This window comes from Boleophthalmus pectinirostris, unplaced genomic scaffold (assembly GCF_026225935.1).
Source record: "Boleophthalmus pectinirostris isolate CB_2022bp ecotype Guang Dong unplaced genomic scaffold, ASM2622593v1 HiC_scaffold_2, whole genome shotgun sequence".
Taxonomy (NCBI): domain Eukaryota; kingdom Metazoa; phylum Chordata; class Actinopteri; order Gobiiformes; family Gobiidae; genus Boleophthalmus; species Boleophthalmus pectinirostris.
The window spans coordinates 43,068,841-43,090,437 of NW_026571152.1; the positions used below are offsets into that span (position 1 = coordinate 43,068,841).

The following is a 21,597-nucleotide window of genomic DNA, read 5'->3' on the forward strand; positions in this document are numbered from 1 at the left end:
TTTAACTTAACAGAAATACTTTAAATACGATTTCAACTAAATAAAGGCGCTTTAAACATAATTTCAACTAAATAAAGATTCTTTAAACATAGGTTCAACTAAATAAAGGCACTTTAAACATGATTACAACAAAATAAAGATGTTTTAAATGTGATTACAACTAAATAAAGGAGCTTTAAACACAAATTTAATGAAATAAAGATGCTTTAAACATGATTACAACTAAATACAAGTGTTGTAAACATGAATTCAATTAAATAAAATGATGCTTTAAATGTGATTTCAATTGAATAACGGCACTTTAAACATGATTACAACTAAATAAAGGAGCTTTAAACATGATTTTAACTAAATAAAGGTTCTTTAAGTATGATTTCAATTAAAGGCTAAATAAAGATGCTTTAAATGTGATTACAACTAAATAAAGGCACTTTAAACACAAATTTAATGAAATAAAGATGCTTTAAACATGATGACAACTAAATAAAGGTGCTGTAAACGTGAATTCAATTAAAAGTGTTTTAAATACGATTACAACTAAATAAAGGCGCATTAAACACAAATTCAATGAAATAAAAGTGCTTTAAACACAAGTTCAACTAAGTGCTGTAAACGTGAATTCAATTAAATAAAATGGTGCTTTAAATGTGATTTCAATTGAATAACGGCACTTTAAACATGATTACGACTAAGTAAAGATGCTTTAAATGCAATCTCAACTAAAAAGAGGTTCTTTAAACATGATTACAACTAAATAAAGATTCTTTAAACATAGTTTCAACTAAATAAAGGTGCTTTAAACATGATTTCAAATAAACAGAGGTGCTTTATGGATAATTTTAGCTAAATAAAGGTGCTTTAAATATGATTTCAATTAAATAAAGGCACTTTAAACGCAATTTCAACTAAATAAAGATGTTTTAAATGTGATTACAACTAAATAAAGGTGCTGTAAACGTGAATTCAATTAAAAGTGTTTTAAATACGATTACAACTAAATAAAGGCGCATTAAACACAAATTCAATGAAATAAAAGTGCTTTAAACACAATTTCAACTAAATAAAAGAGCTTTAAATATGATTTCAAGTAAATAAAGGTGCTTTAAATCCAATTTCAAATAATAAAGATGCTTTAAACACAATTTCAGCAAAATAATGGGGCTTTAAACAGGATTTCAACTAAATAAAGATGCTTTAAATGCTATTTCAACTGAATAAAAGATGCTTTAAACACAATTTCTTCACACAATTTCACATTTCTTCAACTTAACAAAGGTGTTTATTTTATATTTTTTTTCATCAAAACATAATTTCTGTGTGGAGTTTTGGCCCAGTGGACCACCTGGTTTAAGTAACAGTTATGGATTTCTCTAGTCTGACGTCATAATTTCCAACCAAGAAGTAAAATTTGAAGCCTAAAAAACGGCCAAACTGAGAAAGTTGTTGAGTAAACTGTTGTGTAACATGTGAATGACAGTGATGTGTGTTGTTGTTGTTGTGAGTAAAATGAGAAGTCTGAGCGTCAGAGGTTTAAACACGAGACTAAACACAGAGTTTGGAGACGACGCGAAATGAAAAACTCCAACTTCTGTTTACACGTTCAGACTCACCTTCAATTTGGGACTAAACCGAGACTAAAACTAGACCAGGACTAAACAAGGACTTGACCAGAACCAAACCAAGTCTAAATCAGGACTAAACTAAAACCATTCAACCAAAATAGTCCTGATTTAGTCCTGGTTTAATCCTGATGTAGTCCTGATGTAGTCCTGGTTTAGTCTTTGTTTAGTCCTGGTTGAGACCTGGTTTAGACCCTGATGTAGTCCTGGTTTTAGTTCTGGTTTTAGTCCTGGTTTTAGTCCTGGTTTTAGACCTGGTTTAGTCCTGGTTTTGACCGGGTTTAGACCAGATGTAGTCCTGGTCTAGTCCTGGTCTAGTCCTGGTTTAGTCCTGGTTTTAGTCCTGGTTTAGTCCTGGTTTTAGTCCTGGTTTTAGTCCTGGTTTTAGTCCTGGTTTTAGACCTGGTTTTAGACCTGGTTTAATCCTGGTTTAGACCTGGTTTAGTCCTGGTTTAGACCTGGTTTTAGACCTGGTTTTAGACCTGGTTTTAGTCCTGGTTTAATCCTGGTTTAGACCAGATGTAGTCCTGGTCTAGTCCTAGTTTAGTCTTGGTTTAGTCCTGGTTTAGTCCAGGTTTGGTTTTAGTTTAGACCTGGTTTAGTCCTGGTTTAGACCTGGTTTAGTCCAGGTTTGGTTTTAGTTTAGACCTGGTTTAGACCTGGTTTAGTCCTGGTTTAGTCCTGGTTTAGTCCTGGTTTAGTCCTGGTTTAGACCTGGTTTAGTCCTGGTTTAGTCCTGGTTTAGTCCTGGTTTAGACCTGGTTTAGACCTGTTTAGTCCTGGTTTAGTCCTGGTTTAGTCCTGGTTTAGTCCTGGTTTAGTCCTGGTTTAGTCCTGGTTTAGTCCTTGTTTTAGTCCTGGTTTAGTCCTGGTTTAGTCTGGTTTAGACCTGGTTTAGACCTGGTTTAGACCTGGTTTAGTCCTGGTTTAGTCCTGGTTTAGACCTGGTTTAGTCCTGGTTTAGTCCTGGTTTAGTCCTGGTTTTAGTCCTGGTTTAGTCCTGGTTTAGACCTGGTTTAGACCTGGTTTAGACCTGGTTTTAGTCCTGGCACATTTCTTGTATAAATTGGGACAAATCAGTAGTTTTGTATAAATCTGTGGGACGGGGGGGACACAGACTCAGGACTGGGACTGTCCCGGGTCCATCAGGACATCTGGTCACTCTGGTCATGTGGTGATACAGGAAGTGCTCCACTGTGTTTTTAAACTCCACACACCTTCACTAGAATCACTTGGATCATTTCAGCTCTTCTGGAATTTCCAATTTCTAAAGGTAAACGGAGCTGTTCACTTGAAAACTCTGCAGTATTTGTGTGTTTGAAATATGGAACCACGTTAAATTGTTGTTAAAATCTTGAAAGTGCAGATTTATGAAAACCCCGCCCCCTGGAGCCCCGTCGTGTCCCGTCGTGTCCGTGTGAGGAGCTGGACGTACCTGTGCAGGTCGGGCCTCAGTGGCAGCGCTGGTTTTGCTCTAAGAACAGTGACAGAGAGAAAGTCCTCGCTCCAGATCAGCTCCTGTTCACACAAACACAAAAGAAACAAACATGACACGATTCTGACCTAAATAAACGTTTGTCCAGGTCAACGTGGATTCAACCTGGACTGATTCATGAGCTGGTTTCACTTGGTGTAAACTGTGACCTGCAGCATTAGGATTCGTTCACTCAACAGTATTCGGGGACTTTTTTTATTGAACCAATCGCTGCTGTTTGGTCGTGACGTAACCGTGAACATCTGGAGCCTCATGTGAGCGTCGCTGAACTCTGTAGTGACGTCACACTCGCTTGGAACTCTTCTTTTTACAGACTATGGTTTAACGTCATGGCTTCACAGCTCACAGCTGATTGGTCGGTGCGCCGTCTACAACTTCTGGGGTTTTTATAAACCATCTAGTGCACAGGTGTCAAACGTACGGCCCGGGGGCCAGATCCGGCCCTCCAAGACCTTTAATCTGGCCCTTGGCTGATTTTCAACTTAAATATTTTAATTAAAATATTGTTAATTTTCTGCGGTGTTTATCACAGCAGCGTCTCCAGCGTCTCTGTACGTGGCCCCTCCCACCAGAGCAGCACAAATGAAGACTTGTCTCTTTCCAAACGCTCTTAAAGGACGATCGTTTTGACTGTTGACCGTGACACCCTCATCAGAAAATGTCCAACATGAGAAAAGTGGAGCCGAGTGCAGGATTTTACAAGAAAAATTGACTTATTCCTGTTTACATACAAGTTAATGTTAAAATATTGTGTTGAAATTGCATTTTTCTTAAAGTTTCAGGTTCCTCATAATAATATAATATTTTGTAAAAGAAAGAGTTCATCAATTAAAAAAGATTTCTGTAATAGATTTGTGTTTCTCTGCACAAATATTTGAACTTATTGTTATTTTTGAGGTTTACATTCCATGAGTTTTTTGATCCGGCCCCTTTGGGATCAAAGTCGGTTGGATATGGCCCCCGAACCAAAATGAGTTTGACACCTCTGATCTAGTGTTTTCTGATTCCTGATCTAGAGCTGGAGAGACGTGAAACTGAGCGGAGGCACTAAGTGGTAAAAGCCTGGACAGATTCTACCTGGACGACTGAGGGACTTTACACAAATCTTAATGAGATTTAATTTAACATACCGTATTTTCCGGGCTATAGTTCGCGCTCTTAAGCCTCCAACTCCATCAAAATACGACCGCGCGCCACAATCCAGAGCGCCCCATACACGAATCCACTCGGGTGTCGCAGCACGACTTCAGTAAACTACAAAACCGCAAACACAGACACACTCATCGCTCCACGCCGACGAGGAACGGAGGAACGAACCGAAAAAGCGACGAGCGCGAACGTGCCGCTTCTAGACACGACTGAACAACTGAGTCACTGCGAACACGCCGACAATCCGTTGGTCCCAGACACACCCTCCCTACACGAAAGTTTTAAAATGTAAGAAAAGTGACCGATAACGACGGACAAAACTGAAATTTCGTTTACCAAGATTAGAATTTCTGTCAAGATGAACGGAGAACTGTGCTTAAAGACGGGGTATTTTTGGAGCTTTCTCCCGTGTTATAACATTCCATAGTCTAAAAAAAACATGTCTGAAGAGGTTTTAGAGACATCACACGTGTTTGAGTAATCTAGCGATCTCTCTGTACGAGATTTCTCCATAAATACGACAACAAACACGAAAATTTTCCATAAATAATACAAAAACGTGACAGAAAACCGCAGTAGTTTCGTTAGACGGGACGCGCGGTGATTGTGTTGTGATGGCGCTCTGAAGGGGGAGCGACTTAGCAGCAAAACCGAAACTTATAAAACATGTTAATCTGTTGTCGCGGGTGATTATACTGTTTACAAAACAATAAAAAGAACTAAAAATGTGAGGAACGGAACGGAGGAACGAACCGAAAAAAGCGACGAGCGCGACGTGACGCTTCTAGACACGACTGAACAACTGAGTCACTGCGAACACGCCGACAATCCAGCGACAGACACTACTCCCTACACGCCACAACTGAACAAAGCCCAGAGTCACCGTGAACGAACAAACAAACAAAACCACTCACCCATCATACTGTTGGGTTTCATTTAAAGTCCCACGAGGTTTATTTGTGAAAAAAGATCGAAAATAGACCAATTAATGATTTATAATCCAGAGCGACGTATAGTGCAGAAAATATGGTAATCTGACCCCAGAATGGACTCATTTGTTGTATTTGCCGCCACATTTGGTGTAAAAACTCTGCAGCATTTGAAAAGTCCAGAGATCAGCTCTTCTCAGGCTCTTCGTCTCCATGGAAACATAAAAAACAACAGTTCATTTCACTAAATCCAGCAGCACAAAGTTTTATTATTTTCATATTCTCAGTGTTGGTCTGGGAGCAGTTTGGAGCTGGACTTCAGGGGGAAGGTGCAGTCAGAGAAATGTTTATTCAAACTGATAAAGTTCAAGAGCAGAACAAAGAATCTGGAGAAAATAAATACAGTCAAGTTCACTTCTGAGAATCGACTCAAGTTACTGCAGAAAAGAAACGTCACAGTGAACAGAGAACAAACTTCAACCACAAAACTGCAAGATAAAAATAATCATCATCATCATAATAATACTCAGGGTTTTATACTCAGGGTTCCCAATTATTTTTTCTAAACTTTTTCACGAGCTAAAGTGAATTTTCCATGACTTTCCAGCACCTACATGTGTAGAACTCTTTCCACTCACCTTATGGTTTGGGATTATAGTTTTGGAACTTTCTAAATCCTGTCAGTGCATTTATTTATTGCATTTATTGTCGTCTTTTTTAAACAAAAGACTCAGACGTTCAGAAATAATCAGAACAGACTCATGAGAACTGAACAGGACACTGGAGCGGAGGGAAAGAGACTAAAATTCATGGAGGAAAAGTTGCGTTCGGAGCAGTTTTTTTTTTTTTTTTTTTTTTTTTTTTTGTGAATTCTCGCAGACTTCTGTTGTGCCACCGGGCAACGCACTTCACCTACAGCCCACTCTGTACGTGCTGTGACAGGAAGAGCGTCCTGTCCGCTCAACAATGGAAACTCCCCAAAAAAGAACACGCCAGAGCTGCACGACTTCTGTTTAAAGCTACACTACGGAACTTTACTATTGAAGAGTTCAGCACCTGCACAGAACGTACGGACTTAAACTTCTCTTTTGTTCATTTATTCAACGACTGGAGTTTAATTCTTTGAAAAACATGATTTATTTCAGAGAGCAGGGTCGCCTCTCCACAGATCTGACCTGGAACTTGTCTCCGTGGAGATGGTTTAATGACACACTGTGGAATATTCCCAACACAACAATAAAAACACTTCCACAGAGACAAGCGGGCAGCCGACTCTCCTTTAAAGCTGCACTCCGTAACTTTTCGGTTGTGTGTCCGTCACCTGCTTGTTTCCATGGATACAGGACGTCACTGCTCTGTCTGGAATGTTCCACAGTGTGACTTTAAACAGCTCGACTTTACATTTATTCAATCACAGGTGGTTTTATAGTTCAAAAATACTTAGAAAACCAGACATTGTGAGTGTGAGCGGGGTCGCCTCTCCACAGATCTGACCTGGAGAAGGTTTAATGACACACTGTGGAACATTCCAGACCAATATAACACAAGCCTCCAACCACGAGATTTTCTTACACCGATACACGCAAAAAAAACTGGAGGGTTAAAATTTCAGAGTAAAATATTTCAGAGTTGTTTTTAACACAAAAAGTGTGATTTTAACTGTTTGAAAGTTAAATGTGTACTGGTGTTGGGGTTATTTTGTTGATATGGTTGAAGTTCATGTTAGTACTAGTGTTGATTCAACTTCTCTTAGTGTTAATTTGGCTCCTCCCACCTCCACTTCAAACTCCTGTGAGAGTAGAACCAGTTTGAACCAGTTTTGTTCATAATTTCATCTTAAATTAACTCAAATAAAGTGTAAAAATAAAACACCTCTGTGTGTTGTTTAGTTAAGTTTACCTTTACACTGAAACCACACAGTAACGCCAAACCACCTGAAACACTGGTCACATGACTCGGCTGACGTCACGACGTCACGTGGGCGATAAAAACACGGAGGTGGAGCAGCGAGCGTGAAGCTGCGGCGGCCGATATCGAGCCGAGGACGATGTGAAGCCTGAAAACTGTTTTTTCAGTTCAGGTTCAGGTTCAGTTTGTCTTTGGTTTGTTTAATCCGTTTTCCACAACAGCGTCACATGACGACGTCACAAACCCAGAGAATCAGGAAGAAACGAGTCACAGAGACACAGTGTCCAATCAGGACGAGACTAATATAGAAGAACCATCCATACAGACGGACAATTTCCCCAGTTGAGAGAATGAACTTATCTTTATGTCGTCATTATATGTTTATTTAATTACATATGAACTCAGAAAAACCCTGAAATATGAAATATGTTCTATGTGCCTGTTTTGTATTATTAGATTTATTTTTTATTATTCTTTACTTCACTCTGTCAGTGGCATTAGAGGTTCTATTTTTTGTTATTGCCAAACTTGTGTCTTGTATATCTGAAGTTACTATTTAATTAAAAAAGCTCCTACTTCAGAGTATCAGAGTTTTCAGGAGTCCCACAGTCCCCGTCACATCTGGACCAACATGAACTCGTGGAGCTGGAGGCACCAGATCGTTCAGACTCTGGAGACGTTTAACATCAGATTAATGTGAACGAACACTGTTCACACAACAACACCACTCACATACACACTAGTGTGAACGGGACCTCAATCAGGATAACTCTACAAAGTGTTTTCCGTTCACTCTCAAAACATTCATATGAACATTTCCAAAAATATTAAATTAACTCTAGAACACACTGGACTCAGATAAACCCTGAGAAAAAGTTAAATCTGTTTCTGTGAGAGTCGGTTTTAACTCTCCACTCTAACTACAGACTAGAACACAATCTGGGACGTGCTCAAGGGCACGAGGGCAGAGAGTGACTGGCACAGTTCCAGATGTTATCGCCTCAGTGTGGATCTGACCTTCAGCGCACCTTTACCCTCCTCCACCCTCCTCCGGCCTCCTCCAGCCTCACAGTCAAAGGGTCCTATTGTGTGAAGCCCCCCCCCGTCTATTACCCCCCCCCCACACACACACACACACACACACACGCACACACACACACACACACACACACACAGAGACACACACACAATCTCACAAAGTCCCCCAGGCTCACGATTCTTTCAGTCCTTGTTCTGGGAAAGACATCAGCAGCAGCACCGCAAAGTCAAACCGTCCAACCCCTCGTGTGATTTATGTAAAGCGAGTTATGAAACGAGCACTTTAAAGGTGAACTTCTGAAAGCTCCTGCGCCTCATTTTTATTAAAAACATGAAACGCAAAACTCGTTCATCTGAAACAGTTTGGTCCAAAGTTCTTCTCGTCTGCTTTCACAACATCCGAACTCTTCACCGTGATGAGTTTAAAAGAGTTTTCCACAACTTTCAGAGGCCAAAGATGCAATAATCCTACAGTTTCTCGCTTTCCCCGTCATTTTGTGTTTCACCGACCTGGGACGAGTCATCGAACCAACGCCAACTGCAATTTACCAACAGTCATAGACCTGAGATCCAACGTCTATCAGCTCCTGCCAATCACCTGCGAGTGAAAACTGATCAAGACTTTAAACTTGACAAACAAATGAGTCCACGTTCAGTCTGCAGCCCGAAGTGACCTCAGGACCTGTTTACACGGAAGGTTTGCAGGTAAAAACAGCGACCGCACAATCAAAAACACGCACAGACACACTCATCACTCCACCCCGACGAGGAACGGAACGGAGGAACGAACCGAAACGGCGAGTGCGACGTGCCGCTTCTAGACACGACTGAACAACTGAGTCACTGTGAACACGCCGACAATCTGTTGGTCCCAGACACACCCTCCCTACACGCCACAACTGAACAAAGCCCAGAGTCACCGTGAACGAACAAACAAACAAAACCACTCACCCATCACACTGTTGGGTTTCATTTAAAGTCCCACGCCGTTTATTTGGGAAAAAAGTTCAAAAATAGACCATTTAATGACAGTGCGCCGCATAATCCAGAGCGAATAAAGGGCCGTTCACACCAAAGCATCAAAAAACACCTTTACGTCTCTATTTGGACGCCTTTGCCTTTGAATTTAAACACCCCTGACGAGCGTCTTTGACGCCGTGGACAAACGGGAGAAAAATACTTGACGTGCGTCCGTTGCCCTGGTAACAAGAGCCTGGTCCCGCTCTTTTCCCAAAACAATGTCAGACCAGACTGAGAGAGACTTTAGTGTTTTTATGACATAAAACATCAGCGGAGGAGATCAGGTCGACGACTGGGGCGAGTTTATATTTATACTGGGATCAGTCCCGGTCTAGTCCCGGTCTAGTCCCGGTCTGGTTCTGGTGTAGTCCTCGTGATCGTCTCGGTGATTGTGGTGTATATATTTATTCTCCGCTCATGTTTGTGGTTCTCGTTCTGGTTCTGGGGTTTTTCTTCCTGATAATAACGTCGCTGCGTCACTGGATACTCGTCCCTGATTGGTCGACACCAGATTCGCGCCGCGCTGATGCCGAAGACGCAGAAACGCAGGACGCTCTAGTCGCGCGTCCACATAGACTTTACATAGAAACTGGACGCTTTGACGCTTTAGTGTGAACAAACCTTAATGGTGCGGAAAATATACATTGTACATTGTTTTCACTCAGTGCTCCGTTGTCGCCTGGACATGAACATTGATAACATTGATCCGACACGTGTATGGACACAAATTTTTTTCAACCCGCAAAAAGAAAAATCCAGGAGCGTCGTCGTGTGGACGTCGCCTAAACCAGCGCACGAGCGTAAAACATGAGCACAATGTTTTTAAAAATCTGCCATTTAGTGTTTTTAGGTTCTTTTTTCAGACCTAGAGTTTTGTTTCATACCTGACAGTTTGCACTGCTCCCTGCGTCTTCCTCAGAGTGATACACGAAAAAAGGAACATAGAACAGAACGCGAGAAGGAAACAGCGAAGGCGAAACACGAGCAACAAAACACAAGGCAGAACAAGAACAACTCAAATCGTCCGTTTCTGACCAGTGTAAAAGACAGAAGCAGATTCTGGACTGGAGCAAACATCACTGGGACAGAGGAAAACAAACACCGTCGCTGGATTAAAGAGGCAATCGAAATACGGAGCTGTGCCCACGGGACGATAAACCGAGACGAGGGGCTTTTTTACTCTCACACACCTGAGATTCTGTCCTGAGGAAGTGGGACTGCAGGTGGCGCTGTCGTCCTGCCTCCACTGAGAGGAAAACACAGACAAACCTGTTTAAATCAACTGAGCGACATGACAAAACTCTAGGTTAGGCCTTTAACGATAATCAATAAATCAATTAATCGTACGATAAATTCTATTTGCATGTTTGTTTTCCTCGCTCTCTGTCGCTCTCAAAGAGGGTGAACGTTAGAAGCTTCTGTCGCTCTGCCTCCTCTCGTTTAACAAGCGTAATGACCTAATAGATCCATGGTAATGACGCTTGAACCAACGTGTGCTGAGTTTATCAACAGTGAGTGTGTTTACATGCACATCAATAACCCGGTTATGATCGGGTTTTTTGAGTCTCCCGGTTTCTTGATAGTGCGTGTTAACGCAGTAACCCAGTTATGGCAGTGTCCCGGTTATTAGAAACCGAGTTACTGTAGCTGGTTTATTCCGATAGTAACCGGGATACTTGTGACATGTAAACGCAGTATCCCGGTTACTGCAACATAAAGTTGAGTCACATGTGTCCAAAAGACACTTTCCAGCCTTTCACCACAACAGTAGTGACATAAATAAATTGACCAACATAAATAAAGTGACCAAACGAGTGAAATGACTGTAAAATTAAGAGCTGCGCTAAACCTGCACTCGTACGACCTGCACTCGTGTGACGCTGAAAAGCTAAAACATGAACTATCTCCTATACTCTATATGCACAGAACAGACTCACCATCATCAGCGCCTCTTCTGTCACAGAAATAACACACATAATCCACAGAGTCGTGTCATTTAGTCCAAAAGAAACTGATCACATCAGCGGCGCAAGGAGCGAGTTGTTTTTATCGCCGCTAACAGTTTATGCTAATTAGCCAAACGGTCTTAAGTTTCGTTTCTGTAAAACGTAAACAAATGTGATCAGAGCTGAATGATCTGATCAAACGGGCTGATGTGTCTATAGTGTTTATGGTTTATATGTTGTAAAGTTGAGTTTATTTATGCAGAAGATTTTAATGAAGAATCTGCACAGTGGATTGTGGGAGATCTCGTAGCTCCTTAGCTTCTTATGCTAAAGGAGCTCACGGTTTGTATTTTTCCTGGTTTATGAAATTGATTTAAGTTAATTTTTGCGCCTGCGCATTTGTAAGATTATGTCAAGAAACCGGGACACTCCATTTGATCATGTACACGCGGATATGAGTGTCCCGGTTTCTCAGTGAACATGTAAACACAGTAACACGAACACTGACAGAACCGAGATATGGAGAATAACCGGGTTATTGATGTGCATGTAAACACACTCACAGTGGATGCGCGCTGTCTGTGCTGGCAACACAAGCGCCGCTGTCAGAGTAACAAAACAGTTCATCTCCGTTCATCACCAAAACACGTCACGATGCCGAATCAACACTGGTGAGCGGGACACGTCTCAACAGCCTGTGCGTCAAATGCAGCGAGCGAAACGCAAACGACGAGAAGAAACGTCTCAAACCCCAACAGCCGATATAAACCCAAACCTGAGCCCGAAATCCACTGAAATCCCACAAGACACAGACACGACACCAGACAGAACAGAGACTCACTCAGAGCCAAACAGGATCCTGTGTCGCGGTTCATACGAACATTTAAAGACCAAAACGCCGAGGCCACAGCAGCAGGAACAGAGACGAGACACAATATAAATCAACGACTAAAACAACTTTTAAGGACAATTTTGTTACAGAGACTTAATAATCCATTTTATTTATTGTTTTGGTTGTGTTTGGTTCAACAATGGTTTATTCAAGTGTATTTTTGTGAACAAGTCCTCGCTGTCAGTCAGACACATTAGACTGTTCTTATGTGAACAAGTCTGTTTTATTTAGGCCTGTTGTTTTTGTTTGTCTTCCTGTTCCTGTGTTAAATGTTCTTTAGAAAGTCAAATTTATTGATCTTTGAAAGGGCGGATTTGCATTTTTATTCCATGGTCGTTATAATAGTTAAAATTTGTCTCAAAATGTCAATATTATCATTTATCGCAATAAATTCTTGGTCAATTAATCGTCCAGCAAAGTCTGTTACCGTTACAGGCCTGGTAACAAGAAAAAAGAAACTAATAACATAAAATATCAGAAGACCAAATGAACCTCATCGGACTATCTGCCACTACGGATTAAAATAAACTTCTAAAATCTACTTTTTCAGGACGACGACTTCTACGTTTTGTCTTCTGTTCCAGTGTCGTGACCCGGTTTATCTCTTGGAACGAGAACTTTAAAGAGTCAGAGTTTAACCCTTGACTCACCGCACGCAGCTTCTGTTTTTCACACTAAACTTCTGTTCGTGTTTTTAGTGTTTTTGTTTCTAAATGTTGCAGTGTTGGACTCACGGTGTTCAGGTCTCCTCCTCGTCCTCGTCCGTCGTCCTCGTCCGTCGTCCTCCTCGTCTTGGTCTCGGCTCGGTTCTCTGTTCTCGGTGCGAGTCACAGCTGGCTGCAGACGCTCGTGTCCTCACAGGCTGCTGCCCTTAAATGGCATCAGCGTCTGCAGGGAGAGAAGAAGAGAAACCGAGGATGAAGCGGAACAAAAACACACGTCTGGTTAAAGGGCTCGTGTTACTCTGGTCTCACAAAACTGTTTTCATGTCGTTTTACTCGTCAAAAACAAACCTGGACTTGTGGTTTTTTGTTTTATTCACAAATGTTTAACACAAATTTATGCAGATTTAGGCCGAGTTTTTCCCTGTTCTGGTCTGAGTCTCAGTCAGTTCTGGTCTCAGTTCCGGTCACCGTCCTGGTCCTGGTCTCAGTCCTAAACCTGGACTAAACCGGACCCAGACGAGGGACTGAAACCGGGACCGAGACCGGGACCCAGACCAGAACTGAGACTAGGACCATGGACTGCAACAAAGGACTGGTTTAATCCTGGTTTAGGTAGACCTGGTTTAGACCTGGTTTAGTCCTGGTTTAGTCCTGGTTTAGTCCTGGTTTAGTCCTGGTTCGGAGACAAGACCGAAACTAGACCGAAACAAGACCGAGTCCAAACGCCTTCAAGACCGAGACGAGACTGAGACAAGACTGAGTCCAAATATAGTCAAGTCCGAGACCAGACCGCGACCAAAAAAAAAAAAAAAAAAAAAAAAAAACAGGCCGGTATCGAGACCAAGACTGATAATTTTTTGTGTAAATGATCAATAACAAAGTGTTTTTTGAAAGAGAAATACAAAATAAATCCATCGTATAACTAAAAATAATCATTAGAATCATCGTGTAAATACTGACGACAAAGTTCTCGTCACATTATTTTCACATTTTAACAGATTCTGCACAAACGTCTGCCCCTCCGTCCTCCTGAGACACTTTTGTCATTTTCAAGTGAACAGCTTCAGTTTTTAGTTTTAGTTTGATAATTCCAGGTCTGAAATGATCCAAATGATTCTCGTGAAGATGTTTAAAAACTGATTTCTGTTCTGATGTCGTTTCCTCGTCACAAACCTGGACTTGTGTTTTTTTTTTTTTTGTTTCATTCACAAATGTTTAACAAATTTATGCAGATTTACGCCGAGTTTTTCCCTCAACTTTCTGATGTGACTCGTGTGAACGAAACAAAACTCAAGTCCAGGTCGGTTTTTGGATGTAAAAAAACATTAGAACAGAAACACTGCTGTGGAGGAACAGACACATGAACCAGAGGTTTTCTGGGCTAAATCCTTTCTTTTGTTTTTCTGGTAATTCCACTCACTGCTGGACACTAAACCAGGACTAAACCAGGACTAAACCAGGACTAAACCAGGACTAAACCAGGACTAAACCAGACTAAACCAGACTAAACCAGGACTAAACCAGGACTAAACCAGGACTAAACAGAAACCAGGACTAAACCAGGACTAAACAGGACTAAACCAGGACTAAACCAGGACTAAACTAAACCAGACTAAACCAGGACTAAACCAGGACTAAACCAGGACTAAACCAGGACTAAACTAGGACTAAACCCAGGACTAAACTAGATCTAAACCAGGACTAAACCAGGACTAAACCCAGGACTAAACCAGGTCTAAACAGGACTAAACCAGGACTAAACCAGGACTAAACAGGTCTAAACAGGACTAAACCAGGACTAAACCAGACTAAACAGGACTAAACCAGGACTAAACCAGGACTAAACCAAACTAGATCTAAACCAGGACTAAACCAGGACTAAACCAGGACTAAACCAGGACTAAAGGACTAAACAGGACTAAACCAGGACTAAACTAGACTAAACCAGGACTAAACTAAACCAGGACTAAACCAGGTAAACCAGGACTAAACCAGGACTAAACCAGGACTAAACCAGACTAAACCAGTCTAAACCAGGACTAAACAGGACTAAACCAGGACTAAACTAAACCAGGACTAAACCAGGACTAAACAGGACTAAACCAGGACTAAACCAGGACTAAACTAGATCTAAACCAGGACTAAACCAGGACTAAACCCAGGACTAAACTAGATCTAAACCAGGACTAAACCAGGACTAAACCAGGACTAAACCAGGACTAAACCAGGACTAAACCAGGACTAAACCCAGGACTAAACTAGATCTAAACCAGGACTAAAACCAGGTCTAAACCAGGTAAAACCAGGACTAAACCAGGACTAAACCAGGACTAAACTAGATCTAAAACCAGGACTAAACTCTAAACAGGACTAAACAGGACTAAACCAGGACTAAACCCAGGACTAAACTAGATCTAAACCAGGACTAAACCAGGTCTAAACCAGGACTAAACCAGACTAAACTGGACTAAACCCGGACTAAACCCGGACTAAACCAGGACTAAACCAGGACTAAACCAGGACTAAACCAGGTCTAAACCAGGACTAAACCAGGACTAAACCAGGACTAAACCCAGACTAAACCAGGACTAACTAAACTAGATCTAAACCAGGTCTAAAACCAGGTCTAAACCAGGACTAAATTAGGTCTAAACTAGGTCTAAACCAGGACTAAACCAGGTCTAAACCAGGACTAAACCCAGGACTAAAACCAGGTCTAAACTAGATCTAAACCAGGTCTAAACCAGGACTAAATTAGGTCTAAACTAGGTCTAAACCAGGACTAAACCAGGACTAAACCAGGTCTAAACCAGGACTAAATTAGGTCTAAACTAGGTCTAAACCAGGACTAAACCAGGTCTAAACCAGGACTAAAATAGGTCTAAACTAGATCTAAACCAGGTCTAAACCAGGATTTAACAGGACTAAATCCTGCTGTGTGGACGTGTTTCTTCTTCTATCAATAATATTTTTAATTTGGTTCAGTAAAATCTGGACTTTTTATTTTCTTTTATCAGACAAAACTTCTTATGTGAAGATTTCCTCGTCTTTGTTTCTCTACAGCAAATCAAGTAATCCAAAGTAATCAGATTACATTACTCACTTTAGTAAATTAATGGATTCTGTTACAAACTACATTTTGGTGTGTGTAATCTGTAATCTGTAGGGGATTACATTTTAAAAGTCACCTTCCCGACACTGAACAAGACTTAAATCTCCCTCAAGAGTCGGTTCGGTGTAAATAAAGGAGTGTTAAAAGTTTCTAGAGTGAAGAGGAGATGTTTTGATGCAGTCCAGGCCCGGAGCCGCAGAGGAAACGCTCGGTTACAGAGGAAGACGACACAATGGGCTGCGATTATGTAAGTGTTTAGGAAAGACCGGACTCCCGCGCACATCAAGACACACACAACTGCATCGCAAAAACAGACGCCGCGCTCTGGAAACTCACAAGTGTGTTTAGGATTTTTCTTTTTTAATCAAGATTTTATCAAGAATCGAGGAGGAAACGGTCTCGATTGTAGGAAAATCACAAACACAAAGAGGAAACTGCAGCTTTTGAGTGTTTTTTTTTTTTTAAAAGATCCGCAGATGTTTTTGCAAATAAAATCTTAAACTCGTATCGTGAAGATTAAAAACTATTGTCTGGATTTAAACACGAATCTGTAAAGAACCAGAGACTCACGAGACTCCAGACGAACGAGTAAAGAAAGTCTAAAAACAGGACTAAAACAGGACTAAAACAGGACTAAAACAGGACTAAACCAGGACTAAACCAGGACTAAAACAGGACTAAGGACTAAACCAGGTCTAAACCATGACTAAAACAGGACTAAAACAGGACTAAACCAGGTCTAAACCAGGTCTAAACCAGGACTAAAACAGGACTAAACCAGGACTAAACCAGGTCTAAAACCAGGTCTAAACCAGGACTAAACCAGGACTAAAACAGGTCTAAAACCAGGACTAAACCAGGACTGAACTAGGACTAAAACCAGGTCTAAACAAGATCTAAACTAGGTCTAAAACAGGTCTAAAACTAGGACTAAACCAGGACTAAAACAGGACTAAAACCAGGTCTTAAACCAGGACTAAACCAGGACTAAAACAGGTCTAAAACCAGGACTAAACCAGGACTAAACCAGGACTAAACCAGGAACTAGGACTAAAACCAGGTCTAAACGAGATCTAAACCAGGTCTAAAACTAGGACTAAACCAGGACTAAAACCAGGTCTAAACCAGGACTAAAACAGGACTAAACCAGGACTAAACCAGCTGAAACAGGATTAATGCAGAACCAAACCAAAACCAAACCAAGACTATACCAGAACCAATCCAGGACTAAACCAAAACCTAACCAGGACTGAACCAGGACTAAACCAAAACCTAACTAAAACCAAAAGAGGTCTAAACCAGAAGCAAACAAGGACTAAATCAGAAACCAAAACCAAACCAGAACCAAACCAGCCAAACCAGGACTAAATCATAACCAAACCAGGACTAGGTTTACACCTGATCTGAGAGGAAAAACCAGGTCTAAACCAGGACTAAACCAGGACTAAATCCTCCGACGCTCCCCCCACGCCCCGAGATCCCCCGACGCTCCAAACCCCAAACCCGGACACGCTATTGTTTGTTTGTTTTGCTTGTTTACATTTATGGAGCTAACGAGCGCGGGCAGAACATCACTTCAGCTTCTGCGGTTTTGCGACGAAGAACAACAGAGTCTTTTTTTTTTTAAAGGACTGGACTCGAGCGGCGACGGCGGAGGAGGAGGCGGAGGAGGCGGCGGCGGTGGCTCTGGGACGCTCCGATTACGAACCCGGGCCGCTTTCGAATGCTCCCCGCGGCGAAACGTGTAATTAGCAGCAGTTTATGCGCGGGTTTAATTGGGAACAGAGCTGTTGTGAAGTGGAGCTAAACAGGCTCAGGTCCAGATGCTCAAGTTTATGAGAAAACAGAAGAAAGGCCAAGTTTAAACCGGAGAAAAAGGAAAGAAGGAAATAAGGATATAAGGAAATAAGGAAATAAGGAAGGATCATGGACTGTAAATATAAACAGGAAGTGAAGTGGGGGGGGCGTCCGCTATAGTAAAGTGACCCCCCCCCCCCCCCCCCCCCCCGATAGGATTTTGACTCCCTTTACTTTTTCCTTTAGTAGTTATTTATCTGATCATTATTTCTCCAGGACTAAACCAGGCCTAAACCAGGTCTAAACCAGGTCTAAACCAGGCTAAACCAGGTCTAAACCAGGTCTAAACCAGGCCTAAACCAGGTCTAAACCAGGTCTAAACCAGGACTAAACTAGAACTAAACCAGGTCTAAACCAGGTCTAAACCAAGACTAAACTAGAACTAAACCAGGTCTAAACCAAGTCTAAACCAGGACTAAACCAGGACTAAACTAGAACTAAACCAGGTCTAAACCAGGTCTAAACCAGACTAAACCAGGTCTAAACCAGGTCTAAACCAGGACTAAACCAGGTCTAAACCAGGTCTAAACCAGGTCTAAACCAGGTCCAGTGTTGGGAAGTTTACTTTTAAAATGTAATCCCCTACAGATTACAAACACATTACAAAATGTAGTTTGTAACAGAATCCATTAAATTACTTAAAGTGAGTAATGTAATCTGATTACTTTGGATTACTTGATTTGCTGTAGAGAAACAAAGACGAGGAAATCGTAACATAAGAAGTTTTGTCTGATAAAAGAAAATAAAAAGTCCAAACTTTACTGAACCAAATTAAAAATATTATTGATAGAAGAAGAAACACGACCACACAGCAGGATTTAGTCCTGTTTTGACCTGGTTTAGACCTGGTTTAGTCCTGTTTTAGTCCTGGTTTTTAGTGGTTTAGTCCTGGTTTCCTGGTTTAGTCCTGGTTTAGTCCTGGTTTAGTCCTGGTTTAGTCCTGGTTTAGTCCTGGTTTAGACCTGGTTTAGTCCTGGTTTAGTCCTGGTTTAGACCTGGTTTAGTCCTGGTTTAGTCCTGGTTTAGTCCTGGTTTAGACCTGGTTTAGTCCTGGTTTAGTCCCATTTTAGACCTGGTTTAGTCCTGTTTAGTCCTGTTTTAGTCCTGGTTTAGTCCTGGTTTAGTCCTGGTTTAGACCTGGTTTAGTCCTGGTTTAGTCCTGGTTTAGTTTTTAGACCTGGTTTAGTCCTGTTTTAGTCCTGTTTTAGTCCTGGTTTAGACCTGGTTTAGTCCTGTTTAGTCCTGGTTTAGTCCTTTTAGACCTGGTTTAGTCCTGTTTAGACCTGTTTAGTCCTGGTTTAGTCCTGTTTTAGTCCTGGTTTTAGTCCTGTTTTAGTCCTGGTTTAGTCCTGGTTTAGACCTGTTTTAGTCCTGTTTTAGTCCTGGTTTAGTCCTGTTTTAGTCCTGGTTTAGACCTGGTTTAGTCCTGGTTTAGTCCTGTTTTAGTCCTGGTTTAGACCTGGTTTAGTCCTGTTTAGTCCTGGTTTAGTCCTGTTTTAGTCCTGGTTTAGACCTGGTTTAGTCCTGGTTTAGACCTGGTTTAATCCTGGTTTAGTCCTGGTTTAGTCCTGGTTTAGACCTGGTGTTTAATATAGTTTAAAGCGTCAGATCTGTTCGATATTGGATCTTTAAGAGACATGAGACGCTCCTTCTGACGAGACTAGAAGTCAAATATTTATTTAATTATGATTTTAATTACTGTAGTTTGTGATGTGTTCAGTGGTTTTCGTCGACAGAGAAACGTTTGAAGTCTGAATTTACAGCCATATTTATTTATTTAGGAACAGCGCCATGGCAACGTTCCACACAAACGCCGATAAATTAGACGTTCCTTAATGAGTTTTTGAATAGCAGACGTTTCATTTGGATTAATCGCGGCGGGAGAACGTGGTCAGTGTCGGTGAGAGTCGCTCCGGAGCCTCGCAAGAGCCAACGAGGAGCCGACGAGGAGCCGACGAGGAGCCGACGAGGAGACGACGAGAAGACGACGAGGAGCCGACGAGGAGACCGACGAGAACGACGAGGAAACGAGAGGACGAGAGGAGACGACGAGGAGACGACGAGGAGCCGAGGAGGAGCCGATGAGGAGCCGACGAGGAGACGACGAGGAGACGACGAGGAGCTGACGAGGAGCCGACGAGGAGAGACGAGGAGGAGACGACGAGGAGACGACGAGGAGACGACGAGGAGCCGACGAGGAGCCGACGAGGAGGAGACGAGGAGGAGCCGACGAGGAGACGACGAGGAGACGACGAGGAGACGAGGAGGAGACGACGACGAGGAGACGAGGAGGAGACGACGAGGAGCCGACGAGGAGACGACGAGAGCGACGAGGAGAGCGACGAGGAGGAGACGAGGAGCCGACGAGGAGACGACGAGGAGACGACGAGGAGGCGACGAGGAGACGACGAGGAGACGACGAGGAGCCGAGGAGCGAGGAGACGACGAGGAGACGAGGAGGAGACGAGGACGAGGAGACGAGGAGGAGCCGACGAGGAGCCGACGAGGAGACGAGGAGGAGACGAGGAGACGACGAGGAGCCTGATCCCAGAGACGGGCCCTGGATTCTGTAAACAGTCCTGATAAGACGCTCCGGCACATTCCACAGTCCAGAGCCGCGAGGAGCCAACGAGCCGTGACGCTGATAACAGACCAGAGTGTGTGTGTGTGTGTGTGTGTGTGTGTGTGTGTGTGTGTGTGTGTGTGTCTGTGTGTGTGTGTGTGTGTGTGTGTGTGTGTGTGTGTGTGTGTGTGTTTCTCTGATGTGGCCAAGATTTTAAAACTTCTATCAGATTATTCCTCTTGTGTTCAGGTTTATGCAGGGTGAGGTGTGGGTCTGTGTCGACTCTTCGCTCTCTGTCGCTGTCGGTTTTGATTTATGGATCTGAGTCGAGTTTTATGCGACGTGAAGAAATTCCCCCGTAAAACACGAGGAGGCGACGAGGATTTAAACCTGGTGTTTGTGTAAAGTTTAATATGAACCATCTCCTCTTATCCAGGGTCGGGTCTCGGGGGCATCAGTCTAAACAGGGACTCCCAGACTTCCTTCACCCCAGACACTTCCTCCAGCTCCTCCAGTGGGACCTGAGGTGTTTCCAGTCCAGTCCAGAGACATCGTCCCTCCAGTGTGTCCTGGGTCTACCTCAGGTCCTCCTCCCAGTGGGACATGAACACCTCCTGAGGGACACGTCCAGGAGGCATCAGAACAAACCACCTCAACTGCTCCTCTCCACGTGGAGGAGCAGCGGCTCTACTCCGAGCTCCTCCCGTCTGTCTGAGCTCCTCACCCCGTCACTAAGGGAGCGTCCAGACTAGGGCTGTGCAAAAATATCGGAATATCGATATATCGTATAGTTTAATGTGATGATACATCGAAATATCACCAAGAGTAATTTTAGGTGTGTTTTACTTAATTATTTTGTTACTGTGCTACAGTTTTGTTGCTTGTTGAGTGAAAGGAAATTAATTCATGCGACACATTTGACATTTTGATTATTGAAATGTTTGTGTTTCATATGAAGTTGTTTAACAAAGATTTTTAGTATCGCAGCCATGATTTAGACTTTATGTTTTATTGAACCGTATAAAATCGATTTGAAATATATTGTATTGTACCGAAAGTGCACTGTATCGAGGTATGTATCGTATCGTGGCCTGCGTATCGAGGTATGTATCGTATCGTGGCCTGCGTATCGAGGTATGTATCGTATCGTGGCCTGCGTATCGAGATATGTATCGTATCGTGGCCTGCGTATCGAGATATATCGTATGTATCGTATCGTGGCCTGCGTATCGAGATATGTATCGTATCGTGGCCTGCGTATCGAGGTATGTATCGTATCGTGGCCTGTGTATCGAGGTATGTATCGTATCGTGGCCTGCGTATCGAGATATGTATCGTATCGTGGCCTGCGTATCGAGATATGTATCGTATCGTATCGTGGTATCCTATCGCGTGTGGCCTGCG

The 21,597-nt window shown here is 42.5% G+C and overlaps 1 protein-coding gene across 1 annotated transcript in view; it reads right to left on the bottom strand.

Moving 5' to 3' along the window:
- LOC110170290 (ras association domain-containing protein 8) overlaps window positions 1-21,597 on the bottom strand; it is a 61,535-nt gene that overhangs the window by 32,591 nt on the left and 7,347 nt on the right. The window contains exons 2-3 of the mRNA XM_055155229.1: window positions 12,731-12,884; window positions 3,055-3,137 (exon numbers count right to left, since the gene is read on the bottom strand). The gene's annotated coding sequence lies outside the window, so the exon portion shown is untranslated. The remainder of the gene's footprint in view (window positions 1-3,054; window positions 3,138-12,730; window positions 12,885-21,597) is intronic.